This window comes from Leucopleurus acutus (genome assembly GCF_964270905.1).
Source record: "Leucopleurus acutus genome assembly, chromosome: 16".
Taxonomy (NCBI): Eukaryota; Metazoa; Chordata; class Mammalia; order Artiodactyla; family Delphinidae; genus Leucopleurus; species Leucopleurus acutus.
This window is the reverse complement of record NC_139158.1, coordinates 64,325,953-64,337,975: the sequence shown is the minus strand read 5'-3', so window position 1 is coordinate 64,337,975 and position 12,023 is coordinate 64,325,953. Positions and strand designations below refer to the sequence as shown.

Genomic DNA, 12,023 nt, shown 5'->3' with positions numbered 1-12,023 from the left:
CAGCAGAGGAGGTGACCTCCTCCCAAAGCCACAGCTGTGATCCTGATTTCATCTCCTCTCACCTACTGGAAGAATTAGCTCTGCAGTTGTCCACTTGCTCTCCTGCAGCATCAACTGGTCCCTAGTTACCAGGTCATTACTGTAACCACATATATTTGTTCTAGTCACTTCCATCTTTGACCTTCACTGCCCTGGATTCCATAACCTGCTCCAGGTACTTCAGTGTTTTTCTGATCCTCTTCTCAAAAGGGTTGTTTATCCATTTACTCACTAATATTTATAAGACTGACTATGCCAGACACTGTTTTAGGCACAAGAATAACAGTGAATAAGCATTCTTGTCCACAAAGATTTCTGGAACTTACATTCTTGTGGGGGTGGAGGCTGAATGGAGACACAGATAATAAACATGTAAACAACAAGGCAGAAATATAAGAAGTATGATAAGGATAGTGTTAGGGAGAAAATAAAGCAAGGAAGTATTTCAGAGAGACATTGCAATTTTAGAAAAGGTGGCAAGGGGAGGCCATGGTGATGTTGACATTAAGAAGATGAAGGAGCAAGCCATGTCTGTAAGGGTGTTCCAGGCAGCAAGGACAGCATGTGCAAAGGCCCTGAGGTGAAGCATTCCTGGTGTGTTTGAGGAAGAGCAAGGGACCAGTGTGAGTGCAGCAGAGTGAACAGAGTAGCTGAGGCTGGAGGGTGTGGGGGGAAAGGAGGATGATAGTGGGGAGAGGCATGTGGGAGTCACATAGGCCATTGTAGCGGCCTTGGCTTCTTCTTTGAGTGAAATGAGGAGCCACTGAAGATTTTGAAAAGAGAAGAGATATGCTCTAATTTATCCTTAAAAAGGATCAGTGTGGGAGGGATGATATGAGAGGAAGCAGAGAGAGTACTATAGAGGGCATTGTAATAATTCAGGTGACCAAAAATGATGAAATGAATCTAGGGTGGTTGCAGTGGATACAGGGTGACGGGAATGAATTCAAGAGCAGTAGAGACTTTGGAAGTGACACCTCAGGACTGGCTAATGAATAGGCTTAGGGGAGGAGGAAAATGTGCAGAGGAGAGTCATGAATGACTCCCAAGATTTTGACTTGCACAGCTATGTAGATGGTGCTATTTACTGAGCTATGGAAAACAAGAGAAGGAGAAGTTCTGATGGGAGTGGAGGGGATATCAGAAGCCCCTTTTTGGACATGTTAACTTTTTTTTTTTTTTAATTTATTTTTATTTTTGGCTGCCTTGGGTCTTTGTTGCTGCGCGTGGGCTTTTCTCTAGTCGCGGCAAGCGGTGGCTACTCTTTATTGCGGTTCCCGGGCTTCTCATTGGGTGGCTTCTCTTGCTGCAGAGCACGGGCTCTAGGCACGCGGGCTTCAGTAGTTGTGGCACTCAGGCTCAGTAGTTGTGGCTCACGGACTCTAGAGCACAGGCTCCATAGTTGTGGTGCATGGGCTTAGTTCTTCTGCGGCATGTGGGATCTGCCTGGACCAGGGCTCGAACCCATGTCCCCTGCACTGACAGGCGGATTCTTAACCACTGAGCCACCAGGGAAGTCCCTGGACATGTTAACTTTGAGATATATGCCTGTTAGACTTCTAAATGGATATGTCTGCCAGGCTGTTAGCTATAGGAGTTGAGCTCTGGGGAGAGTTCAGGGCTAGAAATGTAAAATTGCGGGGTGTTAATATGTAGATGGGATTGGATAAGATCACCTAGGGAACAAAAAAAAAAAAAAAAAAGGAAAAATCTGGACTTCCTTCCTTGGTGGTCCAGTGGTTAAGATTCTGCACTTCCAAGGCAGGGGGCCTGGATTCGATCCCTAGTCCACATGCTGCTCGGCGAGGCCAAAAAAACCCCAAACAAGCAAACAAGTCTAAGGACCTGGCAAGCTCCAGCATTTAGAGGGAGGGTCAAGGAGGAGGACTCAGCCAAGGACTTGGTTGTTGGTCACTTTTCTGTCCTCATCTTACTCAACCTTTCAGTATCAGTGGACACAGTTGACCCCACCCTCCTTCTTGAAAGACTCTGGTGTTGATTTCCATACCCTTCGTTTTCCTTCGGCTTCCCTGGCCATTCCTTCTCATCTCTTTGGCTCGCTCTCTATCTTCTTTACCTCTGAATGTTCCAGATGTTCATATGGGTATGTCTTAGGGCTTCATTGTAAGCCTCTCTTCTCTGTCTACATTCTCTATGTCTCCAAAAGAGCAACAAACTTTAATCCAATTTAATTCCTTGCTTGATTGTCTATAAGGTGCAATTAAACTCTTTCCATTTTCACTTCACTGAAATTATTTTATTACTAAAATTATTCTTTGTCAGGGAACTTTCAACGAAAGATCTGTTCAAATCATATTTCATCTTTTTTAAAAAACAGCATTATTATTTATTAAAAATTTTTTTTTCTCTTTTGGCTGGATGGCATGCGGGATCTTAGTTCCCCAACCAGGGATTGAACCCGTGCCCCCTGCAGTGGAAGCACAGAGTCTTAACCACTGGACCGCCAAGGAAGTCCTTGTATTTCACTTCTTATAGCTTTATCCAGTGTGATCTGTGTGTGTGTGTGGAGGTGCTATTATTTCTACCGGATCTAATTTCCCTGAATCCAATTTTGTGGATCTAAATCTTGTCAAGAAGATTTTTTCTTCTGTCAGTTTTTTTGTTTTTTTGTTTTTTTTTTTTTTTGCGGTACGCGGACCTCTCACTGTTGCAGCCTCTCCCGTTGCGGAGCACAGGCTCCGGACACGCAGGCTCAGCAGCCATGGCTCACGGGCCCAGCCGCTCCGCGGCATGTGGGATCTTCCCGGACCCGGACACAAACCCGTGTCCCCTGCATCGGCCGGCGGACTCTCAACCACTGCGCCACCAGGGAAGCCCGGAATTTTATTTTTAACTCTGAGATGAGAAACTTCTGGAGAGGAGTGAAATGGTCTGGAAAGCATTGAAAAGCTCATTCTGGATGCTATATTGAGAATATTCCGTAGGAGAGAGGGTAAGAGTGGATGTGGTAAGAACAGCTAGGAGGGTGTTGCAATAATCCTGGTGAGAAGTGATGGTGGCTTGGACTAGGGTGGTCCTGGAAAAGGGGGAAAGTGGTCAGATTTTGAATATATTTTGAAAACAGAGCCTAAATGATATGCTGATGGGATCGATGTGGAATGTGAGTGGAAGAAAGAGCAGTGAAGGATGACTTGGAAGTTTTGAAGTGAAGCAGGGTTCGCTTTCAAGGTGGGGGCTTGGGGCAGTCATTGGAACTCATGCACTTGGTTTGAGCATGTAATGTTTGAACTATCTTTGGTCAGTGTTGGAACTGTCAAGTACAGCCCATGTGAGCCTTTTACATGCATTTGAATCCTCCAGGTATAAAAATGCAGATTTCTGATGCAGCAGGTCTGGGGTGGGGCTGAGATTCTACGTTTCTAAGTAGGTAATACCAATGCTGTTGGGCCTGGGCCACACTTTGAGTAGCCAGGGCAGTAAATAGTTAAATGCTAGTACATTCTGCGTCTCCAAAGTGAGGCTGGCCTTGATGAGTTGGGGAGTGGTTCAAATATAGAATCCATCCTTGGCTGAGGAAGGATGCCTCCTTGAGAACAAGACTGAGAGGAGCTGTGACGGAGGCTGGGCATGGGAGGCCTGCTCTGAGGGAGGTGGCCCCTAAGGGTCAGTGTTCTCTCCTTTGATTCCCACCTGCCACACCCGCTACTGCTCTTGCAGACAGTTTTGCCACGGTGCTGAGCACAGGACAATGACTCGGCCCAACGCGCTGGATCTATGCAGATGCCAAGGGAAACAGCTGGCGTTTAGCCTGGTACAGTCTGGGGAAGGGGGATCAGGGGCACCCAGCAGGGACCCTCCACTCATGTTCTCTTCCTGCCCTTTCAGAACCTGTTGGCAAAGCAAGGACTGTGGCTCCTTCGGGGCCTGAGACACGGCAATGTGCAAGAGAAGGTGGCACTGGCCAAGAAGCTCCTGGTGAAACTGCGCTTCCTGGCCCAGGAGGTAATGCCTCAGCCCCCATTTCCCCACCCTGAATACCCTTTCTTCTGAGCCTACCGGAGGTCTTTGGGCAGGGGTGACCTAACATTTGTCCTGTGGATTGATACCAGGCCATGGGACCTGTTGCTCTGAGCATAGGACTAAGCTCCATTTGGAGTAGCTAAGGGTGACGATGTACATTGTAGGGCCCAGCAGGGATACAGGGAACATGCAAGATCTCTTTGGAAGAAGGTCTGAGAGTACATTTCCTTGGCATGACTTTCCTGGTTTGAAGCTCTGAACACAACACACGGGAAGGGTAAAGGAAGTTCACATTTATAGAAAGCTTCCTTGGCTAAGCATCTGCATGTATTACCTAGTGTGACTCAACAGCCTTGGGAAGATGTTACCCCATTTGACAGGTGCAGAAACTGAGGCTTAGAGAGGGAAAGTGACTGATCCACCATGTCATAGCTGGTTAAGTGTCAGAGCTAGAATTCAAAGCCAGTGCTGCTCCACTCTGAAGCTCAGTCATTCCCAAAGGCACAGAAAGTTTGGATCGCTGGGGCCAATATGTCCTCAGGGTCAAACAGTGAGGAGTTTGGATATTGGTCTCAGATCTCGAAGGGCACGTTGGAGTTTGGCAAGTATGAAAGAATGGACAGCATGTGCAAAGGCGCAGCTAGAAGGCAGAGTAGTGGAAGGAGATACAGAATAGAGACCTTATTAAAGTGAATTTTAGTGCAAAATTATTTTTTTTTAATTTTTAGAAAAATTAATTAATTTTTGGCTGCATTGGGTCTTCATTGCGGTGTGCGGGCTTCTTACTGTGGTGGCTTCTCTTGTTGCGGAGCATGGGCTCTAGGCACGCGGGCTCAGTAGCTGTGGCTCATGGGCTCCAGAGGGCAGGCTCAGTAGTTGTGGCACACGGGTTTAGTTGCTCCACAGCATGTGGAATCTTCCCAGACCAAAGCTCAAACCCGTGTCCCCTGCATTGGCAGGTGGATTCTTAACCACTTCTCCACCAGGGAGGTCCCAAAATTACTTTATTTATTTGGAATGAAAACCTTCTGTTGTCAGCTGACATTTAAAAACATTTTCTGATTTAAATATGCCTCCTGAAATAATATAGGTTAGTTTCACTATTTTTCAAACTTTGTATAATACTGTTTATATTATTTTGCTTTTTTTAAAACTTAATATTATGTTTATTGTATGTAGCTGTAATTTGTCCATTTTCATTGCTGTATAATATCCCACTGTATGACTATACTATAATTCACTTATCCATCCCACTACTGATGGATATGTGTGTTGATTCCAACGCATGGTGGTTAGAAACAATGTTTCCAAGACTATTTTTATACATGTCCTGGATGTAAGTGGAAGAGTCTCTAGGGCAGTGATTCTCAAACTTTTTTGGTCTCAGGACTCCTTTACAGCCTTAGAGTAATTACTGGGGACTCAAATGAGCTTTTGTTTATATAGATGTATCTACTGATATTCCCTATTATATAAACTAAAACTGAAAAAATTTAAAACCATAGAAATAAAAAATTATTTATTAATTCATTTAAAATAACAATAGTAAACCTATTACATGTTTTTTTGTTTATTTTTATAGGGAAACATAAATATATTTTTAGAAAAATAAGTATAGGGGCTTCCCTGGTGGCACAGTGGTTGAGAGTGTGCCTGCCGATGCAGGGGACACAGGTTTGTGCCCCGGTCCGGGAAGATCCCACATGCCACGGAGCGGCTAGGCCCGTGAGCCGTGGCCGCTGAGCCTGTGCGTCCGGAGCCTGTGCTCCACAACAGGAGAGGCCACAACAGTGAGAGGCCCACGTACCGCAAAAAAAAAAAAAAAGAAAAGAAAAAGAAATTAATTCTCCAAAACAAAAAATGTAGTGAGAACAACAATATTGCTTTACATTTTTTGCAAATATCTGGCAAAGAATTTTTATACTCTGTTATATTAAAATCCATTGGTCTGTCTTGCACTTTGAATAGATCTATTATCCTTGAATGACTTTGAATCATCATACATAGGTCATTTGGAAATTTGCTTCCCTGAATTATGCATACTTTCCAAATGTTCATGCATTTCATTATACAGTATTAAGAAATCACATTCGTTAATATCATCACAAATCTCATTAGAAAAATCTTTAAGTGTTGGGAAGCTGTCAAGCTTACAATGGCTGATACAAGAGATACCGTTTTTCCAAAATTGTAGTTTTCCATTTTGTTTTGTTCTTAATCTTGGAGGAAAAGCTTTCATTCTTTCACTATTAAGTATGATGTTGGCTGTGGGTTTTTCATAAATGCCCTTTATCAGGTTGAGGACGTTAACTTCTGTTCTTAGTTTTCTGAGTATGTATTTTTTTTTATCATGAAAGGATGTTGAATTTTGTCAGATGCCTTTTCTGCATTAGTTGAGATACTCATTTGTGTTTTTTCCCTTTGTTCTATTATTGTGGTAAATTACATTGATTGATTTTCTTAGGTTGAACCTCTCTAGCATTCCTGAGATAAATGCCACTTGGTCATGGTATATAATTCTTTTTATATGCTGTTGGATTCAGTTTGCCAATATTTTGTTCAGAACTTATTCCTAAGGGATATATCTATATTCATAAAGGATACTATTCTGTAATTTTCTTTTCTTATGGTGTCTTTGTGTGTTTTTCATATCAGGGTAACGCTGGCCTCACAGAATGAAATAGGAAGTGTTCCTTCCTTTTCTGTTTTTGGGAAGAGCTTGAGAAGTATTGGTGTTAATTCTTCTTTAAATGTTTGGTAGAATTCACCAGTGAAGCCATTTGGTCCTGAGCTTTTCTTTGTTGGGAGGTTTTTGATTACTAATTCAATCTCTTGTTTTGTCTGTTGAGATTTCTATTTCTCCTTGAGTGAGTTTAGATAAATTTTATGTTTCTAGGAATGTTCTCATGTTTATTTCTTTTTTAAAAAAATTAATTAATTTATTTTTGGCCGTGTTGGGTCTTCGTTGCTGTGCGCGGGCTTTCTTTTTTTTTTACATAAATGCCTTTATTCTACTTCTGGTCCTCGTGGCAACTTTTTCCATCTGAAAGCTGCTCCCTGCACTTCTCGAAGCAGGAACATGAAAATGGATCAGAAGTTTCCAAACTTTTCATCATCAACCCAGTTCTAGAGGCTGGAAGTCTGGGGTCAAGGTGCCAGCGTGGTTGGGCTCTGGTGAGAGCTCTCTTCTTGGCTTGCAGATGGTTGCTTTCTTGTTGTGTCCTCACATAGCAGAGACAGAGAAAGAGAAGAAAGAGAAAGAGGAAGAGGAGTAAGAGAGAAAAAGAGAGAGAGAGAGAGAGAGAGAGAGAGTGGGCTTTCTTTTTAGTTGCTGCGAGCGAGGCTACTCTTCGTTGCGGTGCGCAGGCTTCTCATCGTGGTGGCTTCTCTTGTTGCTGAGCATGGGGTCTAGGTGTGCGGGTTTCAGTAGCTGTGGCATGTGGGCTCAGTAGTTGTGGCTCGTGGGCTCTAGAGCACAGGCTCAGTAGTTGTGGCACACGGGCTTAGTTGCTCTGCGGCATGTGGGATCTCCCCGGACCAGGGCTCAAACCCGTGTATCCTGCAATGGCAGGCGGATTCTTAACCACTGCGCCACCAGGGAAGCCCCTCATGTTTATTTCTGATTTTAGGTATTTATATCTTGTCTCTTTTATTCTTTGTCAGTCTAGCTAAAGGCTCATCAATTTTGTTGATTTTTCCAAAGAACCAACTTCTGGTTTCATTGATTCTTTTGGTTTTCTATTCTCCAGTTTATTTTTCTCCACTCTAATCTTTATTTACTTCCTTCTGCTAGCTTTGGGTTGAGTTTTCTCTTCTTTTTCTAATTCCTCAGGGCATATAGTTTGGTTATTGACTTGAGATCTTTCTCTTCTTTTTTTTTATAAATTTATTTATTTATTTGTTTTTATTTTTGGCTGTGTTGGGTCTTGGTTGCTGCGCATGGGCTTTCTCTAGTTGAGGCAAGTGGGGGCTACTCTTTGTTGCAGTAGGTGGACTTCTTTTTGTCGTGGCTTCTCTTGTTGCAGAGCATGGGCTCTAGAGCGCAGGCTCAGTAGTTGTGGCGCATGGGCTTAGTTGCTCTGCGACATGTGGGATCTTCCTGGGCTAGAGATCGAACCTGTGTCCCCTGCATTGGCAGGCAGATTCTTAACCACTGTGCTACCAGGGAAGACCCTCTTTCTTCTTTTTATGTAGGCATTTATAGCTATAAATTTTCCTCTGAGCCCTATCTTTGCTGCATATCATAAGTTTTGCTGTTACATTTTCATTTTCATTCACCTATAAGTATTTTCTAATTTCCTTTGTGATTTCTTCTTCGATGCAGTGTTTAAGAGTGTGTTGTTTAATTTTCACACATTTGTGAACTTTCTAGTTTTCTTTCTATTATTGATCTGTAGTTTCATTCCACTTTGGTCAAAAAAAGATACTTTGTATGATTTCAGTCTTTTAAAATGTATTATACTTGTTCTGTGACCTATATGGTCTATCCTGGAGAATGTTCTATGTGCATTTGAGAAGAATGTGTATTCTGCTGTTGGATGCATTGTTTATATATCTCTGTTAGGTCTAGTTGGTTTATAATGTTGTTCAAGTCCTCTGGTTCCTTAATGATCTTCTGTACAGGTGTTCTATCCACTATTGAAAGTGGTATATTGCATGTTTTAATTCAATTATTTCCAATCTGGCTCCAGTTTTCTTATGTTTGTTGAAATTATCCACTTTAAACTCTGTACTTTTCCCACTAGACCCTTTAGAATTTTTATCACAGTTATTTTAATATCGCTTTCTAATAATTCCCACATTTGGGTTATCTGTGGGTCTACTTCTATTGATTATTCTTGTCTTGACCATGGGTCACATTTTTTACTTTTCCTAGTCTTATAATTTTTCATTAGGTACCTGGAGTTTTGTATAAAAGAACAGTAGAGGCTAAAATAAATAATATCTCCAGAGAGTTTTGATGACGTCTACTTTAACTAATTTTTCTGTTTTCTGTTACCTGTGTAAGAAAATTTTACTACCTCCAAGCCACAAAGATATTCTCCTATGCTTTTAGGAGAATAAAGATAGTCTCCTAAAAGTTTTATGGTTTTAGATTTTACATTTGGGTCTCTGACTGTTCTCAAGTTAGTCTTTGCATATGGTGTAACATATGGGTCAAAATCCTATTTTTAAAATATGGACATTGAGATAGTCTAGCACCATATGTTGAAAAGATTTCTTTTTCCTGTTGAATTGCTTTGGCTTTTTAATTGAAAATCAAGAGGTTGTATAAGTTCCTCTGTTGAATTTTTCATTTCAATCATTGCACATTTTTTTTGCTTTGTTTTGTTTTTCTAAAATTAATTAATTATTTTTGACTGCGTTGGGTCTTCGTTGCTGCACGTGGGCTTTCTCTAGTTGTGGTGAGCGTGTGCTACACTTCGTTGCGGTGTGCGGACTTCTCATTGTGGCGGCTTCTCTTATTGATGAGCACCGGCTCTAGGCATGTGGGCTTCAGTAGTTGTGGCACACAGGCTCAGTAGTTGTGGCTCGCAGGCTCTAGAGCGCAGGCTCAGTAGCTGTGGTGCACGGGCTTAGTTGCTCTGCAGCATGTGGGATCTTCCTGGACCAGGGCTTGAACCCCTGTCCCCTGCATTGGCAGGTGGATTCTTAAGCACTGAGCCACCACGGAAGTCCCTGCACTTTTAATTTCTGTAAGTTCTTTTTTTTTCAAATCCGCTGTGTTATTTTTCACTGTTTATTATTCCCAGTAATTATTTATCAGGTTTGTCTTTTGTTTCATTTAAGAATAGTAAGCAGAGCTGTTTTTATAATGTCAGATGATTCCAGTAGTCAGTTTTTGGGGGTTTGTTTTCACTCTCTGTTTCTGCTGATACTTCCTCATGGTTGTTTCCTTCTCTGCTTAGTTGCTTTAAACTGTGAACTATTCATTATAGTTTCCTCAAAAAATTATTTGTGGGACTTCTTTGAGTCCTGGAATAAAGGTACATTCTTCCAGAAAACATATGACTTTGCTTCTGCCCTTGATCACCTTAAACTGAAATTTGATGTTTAGCAACACCCAGGCACAGTGAAAAACATTGGCTTGTGGTTATTCTTTTCAGGGACAATTTCCAACTTCCACTACACTCAGCCAGACAACTCTCTTTGTTGATCAGTGGATGTGAGAAAGTGGGGCAGGTTCCATCATGGTTTATCTTTGTCCTGAAGGTGTGATTCTCTGGGGTTCTAGTTTTTAAGGAGGGGAGATGTCTCCTGTGAGACTCCTGTTCTGAATGGTGTCTGAACTCTTTATATTGTTTTTACTCACTGCCAGGTCATGAAAAGCTCAGGGTTGCCAGGTCTGGCAAATGCCCTTGTGGCAGAAGTTGCTGAAATGCTCTGTTAACTTCCCTGGATTCCTGTCTTCATTCAGGGTTTAGTATGATAATTCTTCATTCTTATTATCTCACCCCTGCCTTTAATAAATATTTAAAAATATTTTTTCAAGTCATTTTAGTTGGTTTTAGTGAGAGGTAGGTTTTAATTCCTAGCTCATGATATTACTGGAGATGGAAGTCAGGCATGATGATTTTTTTTCATAATTTTTTAAAATGTTTATTTTATTGAAGTGTAATTGATTTACAATGTTGTGTTAATTTCTGCTGTACAGCAAAGGGATTCATATATAAATATATATATATATACACATATATTCAGATATGTGTGTGTGTGTGTGTATATATATATATATATATATATATATATATTCTTTTTCATGTTCTTTTCCATTATGGTTTATCAAGGGATACTGAATATAGTTCCCCATGCTGTACAGTAAGACCTTGTTGTGTATCCATTCTATATATAATAGTTTGCATCTGCTAATCCCGAACCCCCAATCCATCTCTCCCCTACCCCCCCATTCCCTTGGCAACCACAAGTCTGTTCTTTATGTCTGTGTGTCTGTTTATGTTTCATAAATAAGTTTATTTGTGCAGTATTTTAGATTCCACATAAAGGTGATATATGGTATTTGTCTTTCTCTTTCTGACTTACTTCACTTAGTATGATAATCTCTAGGTCCATCCATGTTGCTGCAAATGGCATTATTTCATTCTTTTTTATGGCTGAGTAGTATTCCATTGTATATGTATATCACATCTTCTTTATCCATTCATCTGTTGATGGACATTTAGGTCACTTCCATGACTTGGCTATTGTGAATAGTGCTATTGTGAACATTGGGGTACATGTATCCTTTTGAATTAGAGTTTTGTCCGGATATATGCCCAGGAGTGGAATTGCTGGATCATATGGCAACTCCATTTTTAGTTTTTGAGGAACCTCCATACTGTTCTCCATAGTGGCTTCACCAATTTACATTCCCACCAACAGCATAGGAGGGTTCCCTTTTCTCCACACCCTCTCCAGCATCTGTTATTTGTAGATTTTTTTAATGATGGCCATTCTGACTGGTGTGAGGTGGTACCTCATTGTAATTTTGATTTGCATTTCTCTAATAATAGTGATGTTTGAGCATTTTTTCATGTGCCTGTTGGCCATCTGTATGTCTTTTTTGGAGAACTGTCTATTTAGGTCTTCTGCCCATTGGGTTGTTTGTTGTTTTTTGTTGTTGAGTTGTATGGTCTGTTTATATATTTTGGAAAGTAAGCCCTTGTTGGCCGCATCATTTGCAAATATTTTCTCATGGTCTGTTGGTTGTCTTTTCATTTTGTTTATGGTTTCCTTTGCTGTACAAAAGCTTGTAAGTTTGATTAGGTCCGATTTGTTTATTTTTGCTTTTATTTCTATTTCCTTGGGAGACTGACCTAAGAAAACATTGGTACAATTTATGCCAGAGAATGTTTTGCCTATGTTCTCTTCTAGGAGTTTTATGGTGTCCTGTCTTATATTTAAGTTTTTAAGCCATTTTGAGTTTATTTTTGTGTATGGTGTAACTTCATTGATTTACAAGGCATGATGATTTTTAAATAGGGGAAGGAGAGGGTCAGCTTTAG

General features: G+C 41.1%; 1 pseudogene across 1 annotated transcript in view; it reads left to right on the top strand.

Annotated features, from left to right (window-relative positions):
* Positions 1 to 12,023, top strand: part of LOC309973537 (fer-1-like protein 4) — a 45,753-nt pseudogene that overhangs the window by 6,262 nt on the left and 27,468 nt on the right. The window contains exons 16-17 of the transcript in view: positions 3,718 to 3,811; positions 3,886 to 4,002. The product of the transcript in view is annotated as a fer-1-like protein 4 (transcript). The remainder of the gene's footprint in view (positions 1 to 3,717; positions 3,812 to 3,885; positions 4,003 to 12,023) is intronic.